Source organism: Rattus rattus, chromosome 1 (genome assembly GCF_011064425.1).
Source record: "Rattus rattus isolate New Zealand chromosome 1, Rrattus_CSIRO_v1, whole genome shotgun sequence".
NCBI lineage: Eukaryota > Metazoa > Chordata > Mammalia > Rodentia > Muridae > Rattus > Rattus rattus.
In genome coordinates this window covers 10,815,766-10,838,456 of record NC_046154.1, presented here as the reverse complement: position 1 = coordinate 10,838,456, position 22,691 = coordinate 10,815,766, and the positions used below count along the sequence as shown (strand labels likewise).

Sequence of the window (22,691 nt, the reverse complement as noted above, 5' to 3'; positions counted from 1 at the left end):
GCCAACCAACCAACACTAAAAACAACTGAACAGACAACACTGGACATACATTTCCAGTTTAGTGGGGGGAGGGAAAAGCGAGCAGATGGGTGTGTCTCTTGAGACAAGGATTCGACACAGACATGCGAATCCATTCCCTATCCCAAACTCAGTCATCTAGGCAAAGAAGAGCTGTCTGGAGGTGTGACTTAGCTCTGTGGCTGCCTTGGGCCATCTTGAACTCAGTGACTTCACCCAGGGCCTGGGAGAGGAGGGACCCTTCCCTTCCTCTGCTCCCTGAAGCTAGGCAGCCCAAAGCTGGGCATCATGGAAGTTTCTTAGGAAAGCAATTTGGATCCGGGGACTGTCTTTTCCAGTTCTCACTTCTTGAAAAACGTGAAGGGGGAACGGGAAAGTGGCCGAATAGCCGTTTGACAGGCTGACCCAGAATGGCAACCGGTGGAGAGAAGGAAGAGACTGCTTGTCCCAACAGTCAGCTCAGCCTAAGCAAGGCCAGGACTGGCCACTTTAATTAGCCCAGCTCCTCCCACCCCAGGTCCACACACAAGACTCCACACTCCGGCCGCGCTGGCAGAGAGCTCTATAAACAGCTAGGCATGTCAGAAAGGTAGGTCCTCAGCAGGCAGGACATAAGAACATCAGCTTGCGAGTCGCCTTTCAGCACTTCCCTGCCTCCTGAAGGGGCCGCAGGAGGGCTTAGCACATCACAGCTGTGCAGTTGCCACCAGACCTGTTGTGGGAGACCCCTCCTCAGAACCCTGCTGCAAGCCTGCCCTCCCGCCTGCTTGGCTCAGATTTCCACAGCTGGAGCTGGACCACACTCCCCACTCCTACCAAAGGCGCTGCAGAGCTCTACCGCTGTCTGAGTTTCCGTTCCCATATCAAAAGCCTCTCTTTTCTGCTGAGCCGACAAGACCCGCCAACCAAACAAGCCGCCAGGACCTGCATTTTCACAACGCAGCTACAATGAATCACAGAGGCCTAATGGCCTAGGCAGCTGGACTGGTGGCAGAGACCGGTGTGAAAGTTGCACAGGGAGCTCAGCCCCGCTCCCTGCACCCCATCTCTCCCAACTGACAGCTCCCTCTCCAGGCCCTCAAACCGGAAAACCAGATAGCCTGGAAATTCTGCCTGTGGCTGCATCACAGGCAAGCTGTCACTTTATAAAGGAGGGGACCAGTCACCTGGCTTGCCCAACACCTTGTGACTGTCCGGCAGGCTAGAACTGGATGAAAATGCTGAGCTCGGGTCCCACCCTAGCTCCTCACTGATTGGCCACAGGTGACGATGCTCAGGTGGGTTGGGGCTGTCCGGGTGGCCTCTTTGGGAGTCAGAGGCTTACAGGAAATACATTACAAAGATACTAGGAAATGGTTCTCAACCTGGGGGTTGAACAATCCTTTCACAGGGGAGGGAGTTGCTTAAGGCAATCAGAAAACGCAGACATTGGGATTCGTAACAGTAGCAAAATTATAGTTACGCAATAACAACAAAGATAACGTTATGGTTGAGGGCTCACGACAACAGGAGGAACTGTATTAAAGGACCCCAGCGGTTGGAAGGTTGAGAACCCCTGCTTTACATGGAGGGAGGGCTTCATCCCCCTCCAGGAAGCTGATCCTAAAACACAACCGACCGTGTGACAGAGGTGGCAGACAATGTTTTATGACTCTTTTGCCAGACCCATAGAGGTGGGCAGGGTAGGGCACTAAAACAGGCTGTGGTCCCTACACCTGACAGAAGGCAGTGGTCACAGGGATCTGGGAAGACAAGTCATGGGAATAGCACCTCAGGCTGCTCCTCTAGTCACCCATAGGCCTTCCCCTCTGCCCACCTCAGGCTTCACCCATCCTTTCATGCTCCTCTACTCCAAATATCCCAGACTCCAGTCAGACAGGCAGACCCTGAGACCTCCCGGCCCCATATCTGCTAAAAGCCATTCTCAGCCCTGGAACAAACCACGCTCAGCTGCAGCCCTTCTCTCCAGGTCTGCTCTGGCTGCCCCCCACCCCTCACAGAGCCTTCCCTGGTTGGTGTCCATAGCAGTGTGCAGCTGCCTCTCACATAGCCATCTCCTCCTCGGATCTCTGCCTGGGATGACCTCAGGACCCCGGGCCTGCAGGAACCTAGGCAGGCAGTCAGTCACAACCCTGTGTCTTGGCTGAAATCCATGAGCCTGTCCAAGACCCGCCCACATGCGGTCGGCCAGCAAGTGGCCTCGCAGTCTCCCAACACCTACCACAAAATCCAGAGTTCTGGAATGTTCCAGGCAAGTGCCTTGGAGAAAAGCCAGGAGGAAAGTTGGTGGGTCTTCACCACCAGGGGGGTAGGATTTGGAGCACAGTGAAAGCACCGGGCTGCTGAGATCTGGGTATAGTCCTGAATGTGGCTGTCACACAGGTCCCCAGGCCTGCCGTGCCTGAGCTGCGTGGATCAGTCCTGGCCGGAGTCAGCTCCACCGTCACCAAGGGGAAACGGCCCTTGGTTACCACTGGCCTAACACAGAAGGCAAAACAAACACGAAGGCCTAACAGGCCGCTCTCCTCACTGCTGGGAACAATTACAGGCTAATCGGCCCAGCAGTTTAAGGGCCCTCCAAGATTGGAGGCTACAAGCCAGTGGGAGGCCAATAGGTAACTCATTCCCTTCCTATGTCTCCGAGTGTTTCCCAAGACCTAGGGACCTCTCTGAACCCCACTCAGAAAGACAGGGAACACACGGGAGCCCCAATAGCTGCAGAGTCATGGCCAGCACAGCACGGAGCGTTGAGCCAGGTTTGCAAAACTTTTGAAAGCTTGGCAGGTGCAGGGGTGATGTCCCACTAGAAGGTCTCACCAGAAACCTCAGCCAGGCAGGGGGTAGGCTGAGGGTGGGCACAGTTTTCACGGATCCTGCCAGCCATGATCCACCAACCCCTCCTCTCCCTCCCTCCCCTAAGTAACTTGTCAACAGACGAAAAGACTTGCCATTAAAGAAGAAAAGCTATTTCCCACCAGACTCCAACCAAACCTGGCAGGAGAGCAGCCAGGGCTCCACCAGGGTCCTGTACCATCCTGGGGCATTGTGGGGTAGGGCTTCAGGAACAGCTGACATAGCCAGGTGCTGGTCCCCTCCTGTCCCAGCACAACTGGAACCTTCCCCCTCAGGCCCACCCTTTACTGGAATGGGATCTCTCCCATTCAGGGATACTCTACTCTCAGGGCCTCAGGACACCATGAGTAGACACTGGATTAAGCAGAAATAGGAGAAGAGCCCCGAGAGGCACATCTCACCCCTCCTCAGGCCCACACCCCAAGTCTCCAGGTCTGCTCCCTGCAGCGGGGTGACCTGCAGGGAGAAAGAAGTGTTAGTCCTTCCTCCGCCCGCTCACTTGCTCTTCTCTGCAGTTTGACTAGGGAGGTGGGATAGCCACAGCTACCTAGAGTTGCATGGGGTGGGGAGGGCACTGGGGTCCTGACCTGAGACAAGGTCCAAACCCTTCTTTGGGAGCCACCATAACACCGGGGAGACCCTCTTAATTATCCCCTAACCTGAGGTTTGCTTGGACCTGTGGCTCCTTAGCCTCCCTGGAGCCATGTTTTTCTCTGACCACAGTAATCAGCCTATATCGGCTTCAGGGAAAAGAAACAGGGAGACGGGGAACAAGGAGACAGAATGAATGTGAGGCAGAGACGACTAGTCAACCCTAGTCCTTGCTTGTCTTAGAGGGACTTGAGGACCCACTGTCCGCTCACCCTGCCCCAGTCCCAGATGGGAAGGCCAATGAACTTAATAGTGGGGGGTCAGCGTCTTAGACTTGATACTGTTGGGCTGAAATTTTAAACTGCACTCCAAGGATAATTAGCCAGACGCTATCAGAAACCCCCACTCCCTTCGTTTTGCCTGAGTCAATGGAAACGTTGCTCAGAACACAAGGACACTTGGGGTAAGAATGTGAAACACTGTCTGGGGCCTGGTGGCAAGGCCCTGGGGCTGTGACACAACAGGGAGCAGGACTGGACACGGGGCGGCAGCCAGGCAAGAGGCAGGGAAGACGCCACACGTCAGAAAGCCCCTCCCCTGGCGCACTCAACCCCCCAGGTTTCTGGATGGGAACCAGAATGTGTTACAAACAGAGAGCAGATGCCTTCTCCCTACCAAGTGGTTAGAGTTTCACTACCTATTGCAAAAGGCAGGGAAGGGCGGCAAGTCCACAAACATGGCGACTGGTGTTATGCTGGCACGTTAACGTGAGGGCTCTGCCAGAGTCAGCCATTTAACCGTTTAAGTCAGGCTTGGATATGGAGGCCGGTACTCAACTCAGATATGTGCTTGAAAAGTGATCAGAAACAGCTGGTCCATCATCTTCCTCCTGTCTCTTTCTTTCTCTCTCTCTCTCTCTCTCTCTCTCTCTCTCTCTCTCTCTCTCTCTCTCTCTCTCTCTCTCTCTCTCTCTCCTGCTTTGGGAAAGCAGGATAAGAACCAAGACGGGGCTAGGGAGATGCTTACTTGGTAAAGTTCTTGCCCTATGAGCAGAAAGACTTGATTTGATGCCCCAGGGCCTTCTAGCTGGCTACCTAGCCCACTTAGAGAGCCCCGGGCCAGTCAGAGAAGGTACGTCAATAAACAAGATGGGTTGGCAAGGTGGCTCGCTGGGTAAAGGCACTTGCTGCCAACCCTAATGACCTAAGTTCAGTTCCTAGATCCCACATGGTGGAAGAACAGTGACTCCTGCAAGTTGAACTCTGACCTCTACACGTACACGGTGCACACACAGGAAACACACACACACACACACACACACACACACACACACACACACACTAAATACTTTAAAAAATACTAAAGGGTGTTATGGTGCATGCCTTTAATTCTGGCACTCAGGAGGCTGAAGCAGTTGGATCTTCATAAGTTCAAAGCCATCCTGGTTACATAGCTAGTTCTAGGACAGCCAAGATGATGATGATGATGATGGGAGAGCACTGATAATGACGATTGCCCATCACAACTCTACCCTATGCCCACATGGCATTCAGGAACACCACTACTGAGCCGTAACGGTCATTCCCTGATGTATAATGTCTCGTTTCCATTTTATAATGCAAAAATAGTCTATTCCTAAAAGTCCCCACAGTCTTTAACAGCCCCAATACAACTCAAAAAACAACTCAAAAAAACTCTTCTAAGACCCAAGGCAACATCCTATCTGTAAAATCAAAAAACAAGTTATATATCCTCCAATACACAATGGCATAGGATAAACGTTTCTGCTCCAAAGCGGGGGATGGGAAGGTAGGGTGGAAATGCCAGACCGGAGCAAGACTAAGACTCAGAAGGGCAAACTCCAGCCCCTGCACCTCTGTACTTGGCCTCTGGAACTCATGGTGGTTAGTCCCCTCCCCCTGCTGTCACCTACAGCACAGACTCTTGGGCCAGCTCTACTCCAGGCCTTAGCAGACGCCCTCTCTTCTTAGCACCTCCAATATAACTGGGGTCTCTTCGCCTTCCTGGGTTCATGCAATGATCTCTCAAGGCCTCCCTGTGAGGAACCTAAGCCTTCTGAATACTGCCTCGCTGTCTGGGACCTTGGTGCAGGGCCCTGTGGCTGCCCCCTCAAATCTTTCAGGCCTACAAAATTAACGCCTCCTGGATGACAGGGCTGAGTTCTGCTGTCAGCTCAAGGTGTAGCCTAGTCCCCTTGGACCACCAACACAGTAGGCCTCTGTGTGCCTTCAAGGTGAGCCTGGGAAAATGCTTGCCTAAGTGGCCATTTTGGAGCAGGGCACCCTTCATCTCCATTCTCATTTCCGGTTCTGTCCTTCCAAAGGCAGCTACTCTTGTTACAAGATGGAGCCCTCAGTGTGAGAGGGGTGGGGGATGGGATGTCTTGAGCTAAGGGTGGTTTCCTCTTGTCCCAATGCAGAGCATGAAGTCTGTCATTAACAACGGTCACCTCCTTAACAGTCGCAGCTGCCTTTCTCCACGCCCTCTGTACACACATCTTCAAACTCTGTCACATACCTATCCGGGCCAAACAGCACATCTTCCCTACCTCTCTGCTCTCTTTGTTGCTCTTTGTCTCCGCAGACCTGGATAAGAGCCGCAAGTAATGGCCAGGCCACCGTCTGAATACACTAACCTGATGAGACTGCTTCTGCCAAATGAATTAGCTCGTTACCTTTACGTCACACTCGAATGCCCAGGACACAGGTAGAATGTAGCCAGATTTTGCTGTTAGCATAAAACATGAACGGCTTCCAGCCAGTCCCAATAGAGTATTTGTTCTCTCTGAAACCTAAGCCAGGTTTCCGCTGTCCACACATCTTTCTGCATTGTTCCAAACTCCCACAGGAATAGTTAGTTCTGTGTACAGCGTTCTAGCCCATGGTTCCAAACTTCCATGTTCCTCATGCAAACTAGTTCTAAAGGCCCACAAACCACACGGTCAGGTTAATCATCGCACCAGCCCCGCCTCTGAGCATTACTTCTCTGGATTGGTTCATCTTCTCGCTGCTGTGTCAGGACACCCAACAAGAGCAACGCACAGAAGGGTTTGTTTTGGTTCACAGATTGCGGGGACAATCCATCATGGCAAAACGGTATGGCAGCAAGACTGTGAGGCGGCTGGTCACACGGTGTCTGTAGTCAGGAAGTTAGGAGGTGAACGCTGGCGCTCAGTTCACCTTTTATTCAACCTAAGAGCACACAGTCCACGGGATGGAGTTGCCCACATTCAGGGCGAGTCTTTCCTCTTCGGTTAACTTTTCTGGAAATGCTTTCATAGACACACTTGGAAATGTGTGTCCACGGTGATTCTAAACCCAGTCAAATCAACAATGACGACCGACCGATCACCACAGTGTGTAGCTGTTACAGCCAAGGGCGGGAGCAACCCGTGTGCCTGCTGTAATCTATGCACCCAGTGAGGTAGAATTCAGACTTAGAGGGGCAGGAAATTCTGACACCTGGATGAACCTTGAGGATATTTGGGGAAATGAAATAAGTCACAAAAAAGACAAATACAGTACGCTTTCACTTCTGTGTGGTCCCTCTAAGGACAAATTCAGAGACTGGTGCAGACAGGTGAATGTCGGGGCTCAGGGCGGAGCGATGGACAGCGAAGGCTGCATGGGTCCGACTAGCGGGGAGAGCGTCATGACAGCACGCCTACTATCACCTATCACTCCCCACTGAGCTCACTGTCACGTGCACACATTTTTTTTTCTTTTCTTTTCTTTTTGTGGGGTAGCTGGGGACCGAACCCAGGGCCTTGCGCTTGCTAGGCAAGCGCTCTACCACTGAGCTAAATCCCCAACCCCACGTGCACACATTTATGTACGAGTTTATTGTATGTGTGTGTGCACGCCATGGCATGCCTGTGAAATCAGCAGACGTGTAGGAGTCACTTCTCCCTTCCACCACGTGGTTCTGGGCATTGAGCTCCGGTGAGCAGGCTGAGTGCCTTTGCTCACTGGCCCTACCATGGAGCCTGAGGCCTCAGGTCTGAGCCTGAGATCCAAACACTAAATTTTAGGCTGTGTTTGCCACAATCGACAGTTCTTTCATATGGAAAGGAAAGAAAGAAAAACCAGAGGCACAGAAGTCTAAAAGTAATTAGAAAAGAAGCTTCCCATCCTGGTATTCCTGGGACAGACGCTCGAAACTGCTAAGAAGTGTGGCCTATTGCCCACGGCAGTGCCCTGTGTCCCTTTAAGCTGTTCGATGGCCACCGCTGTCAGTCCTCCCAAGAGCAGCCCTGCTGTGAAGGACACTGGCTATTTGGTGAAGGGTCCCCAGGGTTCTTTGCTGCATCTACCCTTCCTGTCATGATTCCCAGACTATGCTGGTCTAGGCCATTCCAGGCAGTGCATGTGCTTACAAGCTGCAGGCCTCACCAAACAGACAGGAGACCAAACTGGCAGGAGACAGAAGTGGTGGGGGGTGGGAGGCTCATGCCAATTAAGACATCGAAAGTCAAGCCTCAAGGAGATAAAAGCTCCCATCGCTCCTAGGCCCTAGGGCTCTTTGTCGGGGAGACATTGAACAGAGCATCACCAAGGACCACATATCTGGAAACAAGCTTGGAGGCCTGTGGGTGTCACTGGTGCTCAACCCACCCACTTGTTGGTGAAGAGAAAGTCAAGCTAAGTGTGGTGGCATATGTCTGGGATCTCAGCACTTGGGAGGTTGAGGGATAAGGAGTCTGAGGCCAGCCCCCATTTGTATAGCGAGCTCAAGGTTGGACTACATGAGATGTTGGCACATAAAACGAATGAACAAATGAACATCTCTAAAGTTAAGTCAGGGCCAGTGCGCCCGGGAGAGGGCTGTGAGTCCCAAGATGACCTGTATCCCTTATACTCCTCCCGCCCGCTCTTCCTGTGGCCTCAGTTCCCTTCCACACTCAGTTTATAGAAGCAGGCTGCTCAGGCCCAGCCCTTAAGTGCCCTTCAAGGTTATGGATTCCTAATCAATACATCGAACGGGCCTAAGAAAAGCATCCTCTGTGCCTCTCAACCTCATCTAGAAATCATGCTATGTCCTTGACACAGATGCTGTCCTCTCCGTGATGTACACTCCTCACTGCCCACTGCCCCACTGCAGGTGTCTGCTGTCCCTCACCGTCTGTCACCCTTCTGCATTGGTGGCTCAGGAAACCACCTTTCTCAAGTTTGCCCTCAGACGTCATCTCATAAGGACTCAATCAGACGCCTCCCAGTCTCTATGTATCTATCAATTTTCACCCTCAACCTCTGGCTCGCCTCAGTCCAAACATGAACGCCTTCCTTCCTGGCTGGGCATCCCTCACACCTCTGAGGCGTGAGTTCCCTCTGGCAGCACAGTTCAAACTTGTCCCCTCTCTGCCCGCCAGGGTCCTCACTGGTGACGCTACAGCGGGGGTAACTCTCGCCACATTTGCTCCTCTTTCTGCTACCATGTGGCCTGAGGATGTGAGGAGCCCACTGCAAAAACGGAGAAATTCCACACGGCAAACGGACTTACTTGAAAGGAGGCTCCTACTCAGGTCCACCGGGGAACCCCAAATTAAAATGAGACATCACTGTACAGGTGTCAGATTTCTAGAGTCTGGACAGATCCGGCCTCCACTGGGGGAGTCAAAGAGCTAGCACCACACGGTGTGAATAGGGAAACAAGCTGGCGATCAACCCAGAAGTTCCACTCCCCGTGCTCCAGAGCACCATCGCCAGGAGACGGACAACCTTGTGTCTGCTTACCCAGCCTGTAGAGTTTGCTGGCCCTTGACTGATTGAGACCTTAGCTAACAGCCAAACTTTCTCTCAGACTTGGGTCTCCCAGGACCAGGGTCCAGTGCGAGGAGGACCAGCTCCCTGCAAAGCAAAGAGGCGTGGCGCCCAGCTGCTAGCGGCTCTGCCCACGGCCTCCCTCCTCTTGGTCTGGCCTGTCCTTGCCCATAAGATGCATCTCCCCAGACTTCTTAGGACACTGCCAAACACTCATTCTCCTCACGACCCAGAGCTTCATCTGCACCAGCATTCACCATCCCTTTCCAGTTCGTGTGCCTATTTGACCAGGAGCGTCCATTTTAAACAATCACTCCCAAAAGACACAGACTGACACATGTACTATACACACACACACACACACACACACACACACACACACACGCATATGCACACGCACACGTACACACACCAGAAATATAAACTGGCATAGACAGAAATTAAACTGTATTTCTTTCCCCCAACCCCTGTAGGTCATCCTGTGAAGGCTACTCAGGAAGGCATGGAGGGTAAGGCTGGTCAGGGCTGCAGGCAGGAAAAGCTTTGAGGGTGTTCCAGTTGTTCCCCTCCCCCAGTGTCCCCTTTCCTCACAGTCAACAAGCTCCAGACTGCATCTAGGGGGATTTTTATGTTCTGACTCAAAAGCAATACCATCTTTGAAATTAAACCAAAGTAGACTAAACTTTAGAGATGAGAAAAGCCCCTTGGAAAGTCAGGCTGACTGCGTCTGCTCAGCCAGCAACAAGGGCGCTGTTTATCTCCGGGGGGGGGGGGTGAGCATGCAAGACCCCTCCGCCCAGCAGCTCTCTCTGGGAAAGTGAACCTGGGCAGCTGCAGCAGGGCCCTGTGGATGTCCCAACTTCTTCAAACTCTTAGATTTGTCCCCAGCTCCTGTGCCTCACTCATCTCCAGAGTCCTCCAAGGAGGACATTCACACAGAGACATCTAGGCCAAGCTCCTACCCCTGCATCTATTCTGGTCATGTCCCTGGTCCCCATTCAGAGCACAACATTGCCTCCAAGGGCCTGCCTGAGCGTTTGTATGAATCTTAGCAGCTCATGGGTGTCTACCTCTGTGGCAGGGGATGGCCGTGTCTCAAAAAAGCAGTAGGACCAGCTCTTGGCGGTTCTGGAGTAGTCACTGACTACCCTAAGGGGACTCTCCTCCCCTGACAAGTCTTCCCATGAGCACCAGAGGGCCAACCAATCAAAGGCAGAAAAAACCCAAATCCTCCCCTGTAAGGGGACGCCCCTCACCTGACCTCAGCATCTGGTTCTGCCATGCTGTGGGGGACAGATGGGACAACAGCAGTATGGGACAGGGCCAGTTACTTGACTCTGGTTGGCCCTGAGACACTGTCTCTGCTACCCCTTGCTACAGTGACCTTTAATCCCCGAGAGATCAAGCTCTCTGGCTTTAGCTGCGGGATTGGCTTTCTGGGTGGCAAACCATCTCCTCAGGAGCCAGGAATACCAAGGGAACCCAGCTGTAACTTCCCCTCCACAAGGCAAGCGAGAAGGCCCCACAGTGGGCTACAGGCTGCTTTTAGAAACACACCCTGCTCATTCTCCATCAACCATGCCAGAGCTAAAATGGGGGTGTGAGCTCTCCAGAGCTGCTGAGGGCAGAGAGGCTGCTGGGGCCTGCTAATGACAGGTTCCATTCTGCTGTAGGCAGCTTCGCCCGGGGAAGGGCATCAGCAGGGAGCAGAGCTTCAGCTCCCTGGTTATCAACCGTACTGACTCTTCTCGGAGTCCCCACAGGCCCTCCCAACCAGCCTCCAGGACCGTGCTGTCTCATGCCCCTGCTAAACCATCTGGTGGCCACCCACGAAGTATGCAGATCACCCTGGCAAGTTTATAGGCACAGGTCACTTCAAGGACAGCGGTCAACGGTGCTTTGTGATCTCCTACTATGACTCTAGATTCATCCCTTACTGCTTTTTTTGGGGGGATCCATCCCCCACAAAACACATGACTACCCTATGAGAATGCTCAATGTCCCCAACAATTTGCTAGGGGAAGGCACCTGATGCCTTCGTCCAGTTCTTGGTTTGTCTCTCTTTCACGCTGTGCCTCAGCTCTGACTTTGACGAGTCCCCTGTCCCCCATCACAAAGCAGAACTTGATCTGCTGCTGGGAGTCGGGACACGATCTTCACCCGCTGCCTCGGGAGATGATTCACATGGCCCTGGGACAGTGAAGATATGGGACCAGTCAAAACAACCCTGGGACTTTTGCCTAAATGACCTTCTGAGAAAGGGGTTAAAAAAAATAGATGTTTAAATAGCAGAAACACAGTTGCTGACGCCAGGGCTGGAACCCCTGGACCCAGAGACGCCTTAGACACAGCAAGTCTTTTTTCTTTTCTTGTTTAGATTTGATTTTCTGACTCAAAAAAGTTCCTGCTGACAAGCAAGTTAAGCTTTGGTGCTCGTGTGTGTGTGTGTGTGTGTGTGTGTGTGTGTGTGTGTGTCTGTCTGTCTGTCTGTCTCTCTCTCTCTCTCTCTCTCTCTCTCTCTCTGTGTGTGTGTGTGTACAAGTGGAGGGCAGAAGTCAACCCTGGGTGTCTTCCATATTCATTCTACCTTATTATTTGAGGCAGGATCTCATGAATTGGAGGACTGGAGTTCACTGAGGATTGAACTAGTGTAGCTGGCTCGGAAGCCCCAAGGCTCTTTGGATCTCTGCCTACCCAGCTCTGGGCTCACAGGCACGTGCTGTCCTGCACTGGGGCTTGTTGGAGTTCTAGGGAGATTAAACTCAGGTCCTTGTACTTGCACGGCAAGCTCTTTCCCAAGGTTGAGCCATTTCCCCAGGTTGAGGGGTTTGTGTGTTTGCATAAATAGACTTTATTTATTTGTGGTGCTGGGGACTGAGGCAGGACTGCTGGTAAGAACTCTTCCACGGTTCCAAGCAGAGCTTTAAAGACTGCCTTCTGGCTCACGGTTTCTTCCACCAGGCACACCCTGTTTCCTGATCAGACTTTGCCCCTACAGAGCCTTTGACACGGGAAGTCTTGTGGCCTCTCCTCTGTGACACCCCTCCCGTGCCCTCACGTGGCTTTTGCGTGCTTTCTATCCTTGACCTGTTTCCTGGCATCCTGTGTGCATTCAGCCACGGAACCCCTGTCCCTGTGATGCCTGCCTCAGTCCAGCAGGGGCTGGCATAGCTGCTAGTACTAAACCTTCTCAAAGTTAGCACATGACGGACAAACGTGGATGAAGCACCTACATCCTGGAGACCCTTATTTGATGTCACATCACGTACAAGTCTGGGGGCAGAAACCCAGTCAATTTGGGAAGAACCAGGCTGTTCTCCACACCAAGGTTCCCTCGGGTTCCTTTCTCTTTCCCCGTGTGGCTTCTAAGCTGCCCACTGCCCACACTCCCCCGTGGCTGCCTTCAGGCCTGAGCTGACATCTCACAGAGCCTGTAGGCCTTCCCACTGTCACTTGCTCTTCCTCTCCCTGACACGTTCTGTCCAGCCTCTCCGGCCTCCTGCCAGTCTCAAACTCAGGGTCTTTGCGCCGTTCAGAGGGTTAGGCCTCTCTGCTCCAACATCCATCACCACTGGGGCCTGGCAGCCGTTGTTCAAGATGGCAGATTGTTCAGATCGCCTGCCCCAGCCCTCGTCTCTCAGGAGACCATTCCATGCTTCTCCAAAACATTTACGTTCACCGAGACACCGGCTCGAGAGTCCATCTTCACCAGAACAGTCATTCTATGAGGACATGCGCTTCATCTTGCTCACTGCATCTCAGGATGTGGAACAGAGGCTGGCATGGGAATTCATAAATGCCAATTGGATGAGAGGGGCTCCTTCTATCTTATAGCGCCGTGCTCCACAGACATGCTGCACAGACGTCCTGGGGAAGCAGGGTCTCCCATCTTCCCCAGACACAGCCTTCCTGAAGGGGTGGCTAGACACCTCTTTCTGTTGAGCTGACTCTGTTCGTCCTGTCAGAAGCACCTTAGCCCTGGCCTTGCTTTACAGGCTCCTCATTCCCAGAAACTGAATCTCAAGTCTCCTGCAGCCCAAATTGTCTCTAGTTCATAGAGCTGGCTGTGCCCGGGAAGCAGCCAGGGCCTTCAATCCCTCCCTCCACCCTCTCTGGTTCGAAGCCTAGAGTATCTGTCCCGGGCTGGATGATGAGAACTGGTCCTTCTGGGCAGCCGCAACTTGGGGAACCCACATCTACACTGCGCACAGAAGAGGCTCAACACATTCCCTCCACCCACACGAGCATTCTCTTCCGGAGCAGCAGCGAGTAAGTGCAGTCCTTCCAGACAGGACAAGCAACTGTGCATCCTGCACCCAGCCACCCCTGTGCTTTCCATGCACTGTCTTCTAAGAAAGAATAGAAAGAATGTGTCTGCACTGGATCTGGCCACCCAGGCCCCTTGGCAGAGAAAAACAGACTTCTTGTCTCAAACGTGACTGTCCAGTCTAACTAACGTTAGCTTTAAGTTAAGTGTTGTAGAGTTGCTGTCATGGTGCACGCTCCCTGGCTTCAAGGCTGTCCACATCCTCCTATCTCTTGGTACAAGACATCTCCCCACTCACTATGAGAACCTTATTGAGGATCTGCTATGTGCTGAACAGCGGAAATGCAGAAGAGCCTGCACACGGCAGAGCCACCGATGGTAGGACACTGGCAGCCACTGAGAATGTCATTCACCGTTGCCATGGATGGCTGTGTGGTCTCCCGTGTGTAATCTCCTGTGTGTGTGCCTGCCTCATGGTGAGTCCACATGGTGTTGTAGACAAACCTGCTTACTTGGGGTCCGATCCAGCTGCATCACAGGTGCCAGGCTTGCTGACAAAGAAAAACGTGGGGATGAGATGATCAGAAGTCAGGGTCCCTAGGCCCGATAGAATAACCCAGATGGCAGAAAGCTTATGTAGCATGCTGCAGCCTTAAGACTGATCCCTGGGACTCACGCCATAGAAGGTAAAAACCAACTACCACAAGTTGTCCTCTTACCTCCACATTCAAACTGACACAGACACACAGACACATGCACACACACACAGACACATATATACACATACAGACACACACAGACACACACAGATATACACACACAGACACACACAGATATACACACACACACACACAGACACACACATACATATACACACACACACACACACACACACACACACACACATGCACAGACACACACACACACACACACACACACACACCACACACACACACACACACACACACACACACACACACACACACACACACAGACACACACACACACACACACAGACACACACACACACACACACACACACACACACAAACACACACACACAGACACACACACAGATAAACACGCACAGACACACACAGATATACACACAGAGACACACACATAGATACACACACACACACTCCACCAAGTTGAGATTGTCTGGGGAGGGATAAATAAAGGTCCTAATAGAACTCCACAGAAAGGACAGAAGCTGGAGGAAAGAGAGGAGGTGGCCTAGAACACCCAGGAACTCTGAGAAGAATTCTACAGCTCGGATAAAAAGATCCCCTCCTTGGGGTTTGTACCTCAGTTTTCTTTGCTGGAAGAAAGCCCCCTGGACTTTCTCTTTGGCCCTCAGGAAGACCTGAGAGGAAGAGGAGGAAGCGCCATGGTGCCAAGCATCTCCTAAAGGTCCAGCCAAAAGGCTTGCGGGGTGGGGTGCAACTGAGAACGCCAGCCAGGAATATATGGAAAACCCCAAGATTCTGTGGGATACCAAAGGGTAGGGGGCCAGAGAAGGGCCACGTTTAGGCCCAGCAGCCCTTGGCTTCGGCCCTGCAGGAACTTGTCTGTTTCATCCAGAGACTGGGAGTCGCCAGCCCAGCCAGGGTACTCTTGAGAGAGGAAGAAGTCAAGACTGGATTTCCCCTTTCCAATATGGCAGCGAGGAGGAGGGGCTGACAGAAGGGGCATGCAGAGTGCTGGGGCTGAGAAGATAGTCTTCAAAGGCCAGAGCTGGGATGAGATGGCCACCTGGCCCTTCCACTGCTAGCATCAAAGAGTGATACTCAGACGGACACTGTCACATGAGGCAGGTCACATCTGGGTCAGTGCTGGCTACACGGGAAGGGAGTGACCTATTTCCAAGGTCCCCCATCAGGAACCTCCCTGGGAGCCCAGACGTCTGTCCGAGCCAGACAACAAAAGGTGTCTGGGAAGAGTGGTAGGAAGGGTGTGGTGAGGGTAAGAGGCTGGATGTGTCTGCTGACTTAACCTAGAACTTGCCTCCAGGATAAGGGCCCCAGCCTCCTCCTGGCCATCAGCATAGCCAAGGCCAAGCTTGACATTATAAGCCACTGTCCCTCAGTAATACCTGGACCTGTATGTGGCTTCTCTTGGCCCTCAAAAACTGTCCACCAATTTCCAACCACAATGGAACCAGCAGGTGGCCTTGACTGCCTCAGGTTTGACTCAGAACTTAGCACAGCATTCCCTAACCCCCTTAGACTATCCAGAGATGAAGCCATCTCTCATCAGGCTTGGAAGAAAACACATTAGCCGTCTGGCCTTGATCAGTTACAGGGCTGGGATTTTTGATCACACTTGCCAAGAGCTGATGAACCTACCATACGGAGGAAGGCAGGTTAATGGACAGTTCTCCAAACAGGAATAAGTAAGAATCTATTGAACATTTTTCCCAAATCAGAGAAAGATATGAGCTTTTTATTTTCAATGTGAGCTGTGACCTCGGCTGAGATATTGTGGGCCTCAGTTTCCCCCTCTCTGCAAATCAGATTAACAGCCTTGTCTTGTAGAGCAATGACTTGAAGATTAGAGGAGACAGCGATGGCCTCCACTGAGTCCTGAGCATGGCACGTACCAAGAGCTGATTAAAAGGAAGGCACAGGAACAGGACCACGGTAAGGCTCGCCAAAGAAGGGTAAAGCCAGGGGCTCAGGTGTTAATAAAGACCCTTTGATCCTCTCACAGGGTGGGAATTCAGAGAGGGCAGGCAGCATGACCCAGCTGTACATATCCTGAGGACAGACAGCCTTTGCCCACATATAAAACAGATGTCAGAGCTGCTCCTTCGTGGGACAAGAGGCCACAGTAGGGGCATTCATAGGTGGTACTTTCTGGGTTTGTTCCTGTGGCTACCACCCTCTCCAGGCCTGCTGTGAGCCACAGAGATGCCCTGCACTTCAGCGCCTGTGCCTACAACAGTTTCCACCTACAGTGGGGCTGTACCTCTCGACACAGCAGGTCGTTGGTTGATAAGTCTTCCAGCCTTGTGTCCTGCCTAAGGGTCAGGCCTGTGCCCTCCAGCTTCCCCGCCCATAACAATCTTTCCTGTGACCTGGGCCTACCCAGCACCACCCACCTGTCTAACATAGTCATCTCCCACCACTGATTCAGCCTTGTGACCCATATCTTACTATCTGTCATCGGACTGGCCCTAAAGACAAAGGCACCTTACAGTGACAATCAAGTGACTTCCACCCAAATGGCCTTTGATGAAATGGGAACAACCCCATGTCTGTCTCCCAAACTTCTTACCCCTTCTCAGCTGTGACCCCAACACACAGTGAATGGGCTATATAGGTCTGAAGACCCAACCGGGGACATTCTCTTCCCAGCACAGAGGTGACTTGCAATAGGTCAGAGCCCATTTCTACGCCCTGGCGCTCCGGGAGCCCACTCATGCCTAGCAGGATATTTGACATTCCAACACACACACACACACACACACACACACACACACACACACACACACACACACACAAACGCACACACACACACAGACACACACTCTCTTGGTAAGGCTATTTGACGTTCTAACACACACACCACACACACGTGCACGCACGCATGCACACGCACACGCACACACACACACACACTCTTTGTAAGGATACTTGACGTTCTAACACACACACACACACACACACACACACACACACACACACACACACTTTCTTTGTAAGGACTTTGTCTGACTCCACCTTGGAGGACCACTAACCCAGAAACTCTACACCCAAAGAGCCAGCTAAGCCCCAGGAATGCAAATGTTTAAGGCCCTTGGCTGGACCAACTGCACAGACTAAACTAGGGAGGTTTAAGAATTCTTTTCGGCTTGGTGTTTTGGGGACGTTTTTGTTTTGTTTTGATTTCTTTCTTTTTTATTTTTTTTCCTTTCAGTGGGATAGAAAAGGGTGAAAGGAAATAAGATTATTTCCAGTAACTGTAATTACCCTGCCGCCTCCTTCCCCAGAATCATGGCCAAAGCTACGCCCCTTGCCTAGAGGGTAGGAGTGGGGCTCTCAGGGATTCAGACATCTGAACAGGACATGGGGTGGGGTGGGGCACGGAAGAGGTTTGCAGGGGTGGCAAAGCAGGAATGGGGTCTTCCCTGGAGCCTGGTAAAGTGTGGTCCCTCCTGCTACACGAACTTGTCCAGCAAGAGTCCTATGTAACTCCATTCCACTCACTTCGCCTCAGGATGTTAGAGTCTTAAAAATGCCAGCGACGTAAACACAATGTCTCTCGTGGAGAAATAAATACAGCGCCTGCCTTCAGTGAATGTGAAGAGGATGGTCAGAGAGCCAAGCACAGCACCCATCCTCAGTAGGAAGGTAGGAGAGAGACCTCTGGGAAGGAAGGAGACAGACCTGATCCTTCAGGGAGGGGACACAGGCTAGAGAGCCAAAGGCAGCCTCGTCCATCTTACTAGGTCAAGGGACTCAGTCCCTTGTAAGCCAGGCACTGTCCTAGACACAGTGGCTTCAGAACTAAATGGATGGACCCCTCGAGAGCCAATCAACGGGATAACCACAAAGTATGACCTGGCTAGATCAAAGATGCTATCTTTTCCACCGTCAGCGAAGAGATGGGCGAGCTCATTCGTTCACTCATCCATTCAATTCAGTGTCTACAAAGCATCCGCCACGTGTAGTCACCATGTCCCAGCTACTGTAGATGGGCACCTACAACCCTCACAGTGATCAAGCCATGTCTGTGCCTGGAGTGTACTCCAGCGTTCTCTTTGGGGCCTCTGGGTTCTTTACACACCCTCAGGCCTGATCCATCAGCCCTAGATGGGTCTCCACAGCTCCCTCGGGGTTCTTCTGGGCCCCTGCCTAAAATTTTTGCAGGATGGAAGGGGGTGGGTACTCACTTCCTCTGTGTTGCAAGGACTGAGACATACCAAACAAACGGACCACGCCTGGGACAGAAGGGTTCTTGTGGCCACCCCACATCTGCACATAAGTGAGGCAAGGCAGAGGTGAAGGGGAGCTGAGAGGAGACAGAGTCTTCCGTAGGTTTAAGCTCCTGGCTTGGCCAGCTGAGCCAGTGGATGTGTTTAACACACAGTGGGCAGGCCTGCCCCAAGAGACAGTGACGGTTACTTACAACTCTCTAGTCTCTCTCCCAGTGAGCGGCCACCCGCCCCCTCACCAAGAACACGCCATAGTACTAGTGGATCTCCACACCTATTTATAGGAGGAAGTTCTTGCCACGTAATACCAGGAAGGAGGCAAAGAAACTGTAGCAGAAGCAACGTGGACACCCAGTCTCTGGGATGGGACTGTGCCTTGTCCCCAGAGAGCAGAGCTGCATGGTCCCAGTGGGCTTCAAAGTAGCGCTCCTTGTCTACTTCTCCCTTTTGGACACGGGGTCTTCCTGCGTAGCCTAGTCTGGCCCCAAACATACAGCAATCCTCCTGCCTTAGCAGTGTTTATGAAAGGTGTGCAGCTAAGAGGGTCCCCACCTCCTCATATCAGATCAGCGCGACCTTAGAAGAAAACAGGGTCCCAGAGCGGAGAGGCTACCTTGCAGGGAGCTGGGTATGTCTGACGAGCCCACACACCGCACTGCTTTCCAGGCTTCTGCCGCTGAGGCTCCTGACTCCTCCTGTGGACCTGCTCTAGGGCACAATCGTGGGCTGGGATCCTGACAGGGTGCCTCCTGCAGTTACACTGTGTTCTGATCACCGGCTCATGTGACTGTCCCCGCCATGGAAGGGCCATGAACCCTGCCTTGTCCAGCTGTACACCCAGAGTCCGGCACAGCTGTCGAACCCACAAAAGGCACAATTGTCTAAATGATGGCACCAGTGGTCCACAGGCACCAGCCACACATCTGTCTGTCTCTGCTCAGTCCAGCCATGGCTCCACACAGGAGCTCACACCCAGTTCTACAGCTGAGACACAAGAGGCACGGGGACTTGTCTGGCATCCAGGTCAGAAGCCAGAACCATATCACGGTGTTCTCAAGACACGGAAGCCTGGGAGGAGCTGTGGGGAGGTGGTTCTGGAGCAAAGAACCACTACACAGATGCTTTCCCCCGTCTCGCCGGCCTGCTCCTCAGACAGCTTGCAGAGGCTCGGGACTCAGGCTGCCAAAGGAGAAAGTGAAGAGGGTACAGCCAGAGAGAGTGCACAGTAAAAGGCACGGATGGGTGTGGGGAGAGTCTATCACCACCAGCCACCCCCTAGCTGAAGATAAGGCATGGCGCTATAAGCCTCTGGTGCCCACGCCAACACTAGCGGCAGCCCAGACCCCAGGCCACGCCCTCACTGGCCACAGGAAACAGGGGTGCTGTACCAGCTGAGCTTCCCAGAACAATCACCGTGCTTCCCTAACCTGCCCGGAAAGGGGGGAAACAGCCCAGCTGCTTCCTGTCTCCACCTGGCTTGTCACAGCCCACAGCTGTCCACCGCGCTTCCTACGGCTGGGGAGCGGAGGGGGCTGGTACTTGGGCCAGACACCCTTAATATGCATACGTGTGATTAATGGAAGATCAGAGAAGAATAAAAGGCTCAGATCCAAGAAACCAATAGAGCTGGAAGGGGGAGGGAAAGACACAGACGGACCTACGGACCCGAGACACACACACGTACACACACACACACGTACACACACACACACACTCCCAAATATTAAAACTGAAAATCCAGACGTCATACTGCCTTTACTGATGTCATTTCTCCGGCACTTATTATGACTCTAAGTCCCGGCTAAGCGCCTGATGATTCTGCGTACACACTACCCTCACCCAGTGAATGCGTCTCTTCTTGTCTCCCTCTCCTCCTTTCTCTCGGCCTTCACAGCCCTAAGACTCGGGGTCAGAGAATTCGCCCCCTGAGCAGCTTTCCCGAATAAATCCTGATTGCCATTAAAATTCTCCCCAATCCCTGCTGGCCTCCATTACCGTTGTATTAGGGAGGAGTTATCTGGTTCCCCATCCTCTCCATGACAAACTGCCTTGTTTCCAATAGATGGGGCATACCTGGATACTGGGAGGACAACCCCAGGCAACTCACCGGCATTGCCTCAGCCCATTCAGGGGGCATTCTGACCCCCACATCCCGGGGGAAACTGGAGGCTCAGAGAAATGACCAGGACGCTCAGGTCACAGAGGCACGAGGTTCCAGCGCTAGATTGCAGTCACCTCCCGGACTCCCATCCAAGCTCAAAGCAGCTTTAAAACTCCTCCACACACAGACTAAGCCCGGCTTCCCCTGCAGACCCATCCAGACAGGAGCCTGCCACCCTAGAGAGTCCACTGCATTCAGAGCGGTCCCTCCCTGCACAGCCTGCTTATGTCCCTGGTCTGAGGCAAGGGACACACATGGGCTGCAGGGTACCAAAAATCGCCCAACCGATCTGTCTCTGCTGTGACCTGTGCTTCCTTACCATAAAGCATCTACACGAGGTTCTCTGCCTAAGTCTGGGACATAGCCGAGCATCCCGGGATCCTGTCAAGTGTCAGGATCTAAGCAGGCTTACTTCAGTAGAGCCTGGACCTGACAAGATGTAGTGATGACCTGGAGGAGGCCATGCAGAAATATATGGTGCAGACAGACGGACAGACGGACAGACAGGCAGACAGGAGTGCACACACACACACACACACACACACACACACACACACACACCTCTCCCGGAACTAACTGCTGTATACATTCTCCAGCAGAATCTAAGCATCCCAGGCAGTCCCCTGTCCCCAACCCAGCAGCAGTAGGCAGGAGGTGTTGGCCAGCTGGGAGCATCTTCTTGCCAGGCCGTGTCCCCTTGGAGTGCCATGAGCCCCTAGGGTGTGGTCTGCTGTCTCACCTGCCACCTTCCTCTTCACCCAGCTCTTCTTCTGGCAGGTATGGGGCAGATCAGAGCTGGAAGGAGTGCCCAGCCGATGTGGTTCCCTGGGCAGGGCAGGGTCTCTTGTGTCCCCCACAGGCCCTGCACCTCCCTGACCTCCTACACCTGAATCTGCTTGTAAATGACTAAGGGATTTCTCCCTGGAGCAGGCTGCCAAGAGGCCCTGCTGGCTGCAGAATGCACCAGGATGCCCAGAGCCACACACGTGCGCACCCTTAATTACTGAGTCCTCTTCTCAGGAAAGAACCCCCATGCCCCAATGTTTTGTTTCATTTTCCCCTTTAGTGAAACAAATCCACCCACGAGGTTCCTGGAAGCGCCAGCATGTAAAACCTTTGTGAGGTGAATTAGTCAGCAGCCTTTGCAGTGCTCATAGGTGGGACAGCCGGTGGACTCTAGGTGCCCCAGCAGGAGAGGAGCTAGGGGGACCTTGACCTCAGTGGATATAATTAGAATGCAGCTCAGGCCAGGGCAAGGTCATTGGGGTGTGTGTGTGTGTGTGTGTGTTCTCAGCTTCTCTTGGGAAAAAAACAAAATAACACACACACACACACACACAGAGCAATCAGATTTGTATTAAAACCCCATCTACCAAAGGGGGGGGTAGGTCACAATTTGCTTATCTGCAACATAAATTATCTACTAAGTACCTACCAGGAGTGTGTGTTGTGTCTCCAAAGCTGTGAGAGCTATGCAGGGTACCCAAAAGACAATCATGCGAACGCCATCTCTTGAGGAGCAGGGAGTTGTCCCCTCTTGTTCCTCAGAGCCACCGTGTGTCTCTGGTTTCAGTGAAATCTGCAGAATTGGTCCTCAGTTTTAACCACAATGCAGCCTGGGCAGGTGGCCTGGGGGCTGGACCACGGGTGGAAACACTCCCTGGCCCAGCTGCCTGGCCCCAAACCGAGTGGGCTTCCCAGTTGTGTCCTGTGTCCTGACTCAAAGATTCATTTTCAGCTGGTATAGTGTTGGGACTTCTCAAACAAAACTCCCTGAGTTAGTTATCAGTGTGTGTGTGTGTGTGTGTGTGTGTGTGTGTGTGTGTGTGTGTGTGTGTGTGTGTGTGTGTGTATTCTCGTCTTCTCTTGGGGAAAAAAAACAAAACAAAACATTACCATGCCAGTGGGCTCCACGGTCCCAGGAGCTAGTCCTTAGCAGGGACATGAACTTCTTTACACGACCGGCTTTCCGATGCCCTTCTGCCTCCCTTCCCAGCCTCTGGGGGGCATGGGAGCTTATGACCCAGTTAAACACCCTAATTTTATTCAGGAGCTCAGCCTCAGCCACTGTCACTAGAAATA

General features: G+C 52.7%; 1 protein-coding gene across 2 annotated transcripts in view; it reads right to left on the bottom strand.

Moving 5' to 3' along the window:
- Positions 1-22,691, bottom strand: part of Spsb1 (splA/ryanodine receptor domain and SOCS box containing 1) — a 58,230-nt gene that overhangs the window by 22,229 nt on the left and 13,310 nt on the right. Inside the window, exon 1 of one of the 2 annotated variants that reach the window (XM_032894329.1) lies at positions 19,062-19,118. The exons of the other annotated variant lie outside the window; for it this stretch is intronic. The gene's annotated coding sequence lies outside the window, so the exon portion shown is untranslated. Of the gene's footprint in view, positions 1-19,061; positions 19,119-22,691 lie in introns of those variants that run through there. 2 annotated transcript variants of the gene reach the window in all.